We start from the raw sequence: 5,064 nt of genomic DNA, 5'->3' as shown, positions 1-5,064 counted from the left end.
TTTGACACATGTAATTTTCTCATAATTTTTGATTTATTTGTTTTCCACATGTAATTTGCTTATTGACTCCATTTTATTTTTAGTGAAAATCATTGAATTAATTAATTCAATTCATTCTTAAAATAAATTATAATAAATTCCATTCATGAATTCGTTACTTGCTTCTACAAACATGGTTTTGTTTTCCTTTTTTATTTTTATTATTTACATAAAAGTAATTTTTTCCAATTTAGACTTATTTTTACACAAATTTCTATTACTTTGGATTCATTTACATATTTAATAATCAAAGCTTTTTGTATAAAAAATTGTTACTTTTCAAATTGTCTAAGGTTTATAAGATTAGATTCTTTTTTAATTAACCAGTGCAATACACGGGTCTCACACCTATTATATATATATATATATATATATATATATATATATATATATATATATATATATATATATATATATATATATATATATATATATATATATATATATATATATATATATATATATATATATATCCATTCCTAATAATTGCCTTGCCACGTGTCCTTATTATAAACACCTACATTCTACGTGCCAATCTTGCAACTATCTTATCAAATGTTTTCCCGCCCATTGCTTCATTGAAGAATCGACATCATCTCCTACTAATAAGCAATTTGGTTATCTTCAACTCATTCCCCTCGTAGCAATTTCAAAATCTGTCTTTTCCATAAGTACAATCGCATAAAATAAGGTAATTTCCCTATTTGAAATCGTATACACCTTGTACACAAACATTTGAATTCTCGTCTTTTACTTTTGCAGCTCTCTAAAACCCTAGCGCCCAGGAAGAAGATAAACACTTTGATTTGTGCATCAACTACTACCACTTTTGCTGATACAACATTATTCTAGTGCTTGGCTCCTTCTATTGTAAGTTTTGTTTAATCTTCTTGAAGTTCTAGCAAACACGATTCTTAATGCAAGTAACCGAGCATCAATTAATCATGAATTTATTGATCGGGAAGCTAATCGCCTATGGTTGTTATGGTTTTGAATGTTTTTGTTTTCGTTACTTTCCATGGTGGATTAGATCTTTCATGCCTTACATGAAATGCTTATTGCGTATCTGATGATTCTCTCCCTGTCTGTTTTCTGCCTTAATCTTTGACCCACTCCATCTCTGTCACTTTCAAACCCTATGTATGTTCCAATTTTACATTTCTTTTATATAGGGGTTTTCATTGCTTTGGGTGGTTTTCAGATTCCCTGATGTGGAACTAATGATTGTCACTCCTTTTATTTTTCTTTTTGCTCTCTAGATGGAAACAAACTTGAAAGATGAAAAGATTTCTAGGTCTTTTCTTGCTGTAGTATAGAAATTAGGTAAATACTTTAGTTTGTAAACAATTTTAGTCTCTAACATTCTTTGAACTTAAGACCTTTTACTTTCTTCTTTCATTTTTTGTTGGTTTTTTTGAAAAGGTAATACTCCTTGATTTGTTTTTCAAATATCATACTATACCAAAATTCATTTATCATGAAGGAGAATATTTTCAGGTAACATACCCTTTTATCTTCACCGTTTACTAATTAGAGAATGATCCAAACATATTTGCATATTATGCTCATGAAGATTTGTAAATTAGATCTACTTTGGGTTACACGGGTAAAACTTAGAGAGATAAATCCAATTACCTCATCACAAGAACCAAAAGAAGCGTTAGGAATGACAGACAATGCTCCTCCTCCATGGTTTATTAATATTCAGGTGAGTGTGTCACTTAGCTTTGTTCTGATACATCTTTTTCAGAGCTGTTTGAATGTGTGGTTTAAAGTTGAAAGCTTTAGGGCTGCGAAATGATATTTGCACGTGCTGAATAGAGGCTTGTGCGTAACATTAAAATCCTGGATATCACAAAATTTGGATTTTTTTTTAAATCTTCTTCGAGAAGAGATGTGGATTGAAGAAGAAAGAAATGGTTTTTCATTTCACTCTAAATACTTTTCTTTCATGAAATATTTCATAAATTCTCCTCTAACTTCAATCCAGTCTATCGTTAATATGATCCAGATTTCACTACTACAAGTCTTGATGAAGCATACCTGGATATCACAAAATTCTGCAAGGAGAGGGATTTATCTGGTGGAGAAGTGAGTCAATTTTTTTCTTTCTTTTCATATATGTTGAAAAAAATAAAAATTCTAAATCTTTTTCTTTTTTAATATTTATAAAAAGGTTACTAAAGAGCTTAGAGAAAATGTGTATAAAGCTACTGGATTAACATGTAGTGCTGGAGTTGCTCCAAATCGGTTACTTGCAAAAGTTTTCTCAGATAAAAACAAGCCAAACAGACAGTTTGTTTTACCTAATGATTGCATTGCTATAATGACATTTATATCCTCACTTCCTATACGAAAGGTAGTGCATAATGACTTATATATCCTTTACCCTAATTTCACTTTTTTTTCTTACCAAAATTCATCTTTTAGATTGGGGGAATTGGAAAAGTAACAGAGCATATCTTAAAAGTTGTATTTGAGATCAAGACATGTGAAGATTTGTAGCAGAAAAACTCCTTACTTTTTGCACGATTCTCTCCTTCATCTGCATCTGCAGGTATTGTTTTTTTTTTTGAAATTTTAATTTTTGTTGGTAAAAAGACGATACTACCCCTGATGGTTTTTGTACATTGTAGAGTTATTTGTGTCTGTAGGGTTAGGACTTGGGGGAACAGAAGCACCGAATGTTAGATCATGAAAAAGTATGAGCAATGAGAGAACATTTTCTACAACTAAATATGAGACCTTTTTTAATCAGAAGTTAGGTCATTTATCATTTTATCATTTTTTTCTGCTGACATGGAGAAACAAGGTATACATGGAAAGACATTGACACTCAAACTAAAAGCCGCATCATTTGAGGTACAATTTCGTTCTTTTTTTATAGAAGGACATTTTTGTCTTTTTCACATAGCCAAGAGATAAAAATATTGAAATTTTTAGGTGAGAACTTGAGCGATGACTTTTCAGAGTTATATAAGGTCAAGTAAAGATATACTGAAGCATGCTTCAAAGCTTCTCAAGGCTAGACTTCCTGTATCACTTAGATTAATCGCTAATGTTTAATGTAAAAAAATTAATTTATATAAACTAATAATATTTATTAACGATAATAATTTCTTTTTGTAGGATTGCGTATGTCTCGTTTTAATGAAGATAAAGGTGGCAGTGGTGTATCTGATCCTACACAAAGAACCCTTTTGAATTTTATAAAATCTGGAGATGATAACAGGGAAAGTGTAGATAACGAGCAATCAGATTCAGATACATGTTTTGATCATTTTTCTAAAAAGAAAATTTATCGCAATATCAAGCTCTAAGCTTTGAAGACTAAAAGAATTTAAGTTATAATTTAATTAAAATTATTTTTAAATTATTCATCTGTGGTGCCCATGGGTTATAACCTAGTGTGTGTGTGTATATATATATATATATATATATATATATATATATATATATATATATATATATATATATATATATATATATATATATATAATGTCATTAGTAGTTTTTTTACTGAAGTATACCATGTTCTTTACGCATTAACTTTTTGTACCATTTGAGATGTCTTAGTAAGAAATGTGAAAGATATTGTGAATAACTCATTAAACTGTGTTCGAACCCAACCACTGCCCAACCCACATGTCTATGGAGGTTCGCATGCGTCGACTCTTAGGAATGAGTCAAAATCTTATTTTAATTCAGAAAAAGAGATGAGTCGGTTCACAAAAGCTGGACTGGAAACAGTTATTAGAAAAGTTCATTTTCCGAAATCAATTAAAAAGATATTAACTTTTCTATAAGAAAAAATAAATTTGTGTATGTTGAATATTTATTGATGTTTACTCACGGTATATACACACTATTCTTAATTGTTTTGTTTAAAAAAGTTATTACTATGATAATATATTTTTAAAATACAATCTGACAATTTAATTATCTAAAAATAGTTTATAATATTATTTATTATTCACAAATCAAAAGGAAAATTATAGTATATAAGAAGTATAAAAAACTGGGAGAAAAAACAGATTAAAAAAAAAAAAAAAAAAGATAAGATGCCGCTGCCAGGACTTGAACCTGGACTCCTGGTTTAGAGGAGTGAGTTATGCCCCCAAAGTGGCAGATGTTATGTTTTAAATGTGCTACAGCGGCTTATGATTCTTAGAATGCCCCGTATTTTATTTATTACTACTTTCCCATAATTCTATTAGCTCAAAAAGTCAAATTAAAACTTATATACAATTTATCACATCTTAATCTCCCTCCGTATGCTTTCCCACCCGTTCCCATTCTCCTTCTTATAACATCTTTCCCTTCTCTATCTCTTCTAAGCCTCTCATATTGGCATCAATTCCACGCCAGTCTTCCTACACTTCCCTCAACGACAATATATGCAGTCCTTTCTGGAGAATGATACAGATCACTTCCTGCAGCAACATCAGTGGTTCGATGCTGTTATATATGGAAGTGTAGTAGACGAAAAAGAATTAGGGCAGCAACATTAGAAGCAGGTGAGAAATAGTAGGAGAAGACCTAGGACTCAGAGTTCTCAGTATCGTGGTGTAACTTACATATGTGGTTAGTTGATTATTACAAATATAAAATACACTATCAACTTCTTTAGGAGTAAATCTCAATTCATGTAACCAATTTTGTTAAAAAACGTTGGTCATCTATTTGTTACAATACAAATTTCAGATTAAATTACCGACAAACATGTGTTTAAACATTGTAGTTTAAACACTTGATGAAAATGGCATTGGGACTATTCATTACTTATTTTTCTTCACAATTATCTATTTAAGCCATCGTTCTATACCTTTTTTGCTTCAAAAACATTGTAGTTAATTTGTTACAATGTGCCCAAATTACCATTTGCTCATAACTCATGTCCATTTTTAATTCTTTTTTATCGGGGAACGTCTATTGAGAATCAAATTTGGTCTTGACAGATTCAACACCCGTACACATCAGCTCCTCATCTCTTTGTTTCAATCTCATTAGGGCTAATTCAACAAA

At 30.2% G+C, this 5,064-nt stretch overlaps 1 long non-coding RNA gene across 1 annotated transcript; it reads left to right on the top strand.

Annotated features, from left to right (window-relative positions):
• Positions 1 to 2,473: 2,473 nt before the first annotated feature.
• Positions 2,474 to 3,069, top strand: LOC111884801 (uncharacterized). Its single transcript, XR_002847907.2, has 3 exons — positions 2,474 to 2,596; positions 2,676 to 2,901; positions 2,983 to 3,069. It is a non-coding gene; the product is annotated as an uncharacterized LOC111884801 (long non-coding RNA).
• The last annotated feature ends 1,995 nt before the right edge of the window (positions 3,070 to 5,064 follow it).

This window comes from Lactuca sativa, chromosome 2, assembly GCF_002870075.4.
Source record: "Lactuca sativa cultivar Salinas chromosome 2, Lsat_Salinas_v11, whole genome shotgun sequence".
In the NCBI taxonomy this organism is placed as follows: Eukaryota; Viridiplantae; Streptophyta; class Magnoliopsida; order Asterales; family Asteraceae; genus Lactuca; species Lactuca sativa.
This window is presented reverse-complemented; position numbering and strand designations above follow the sequence as displayed.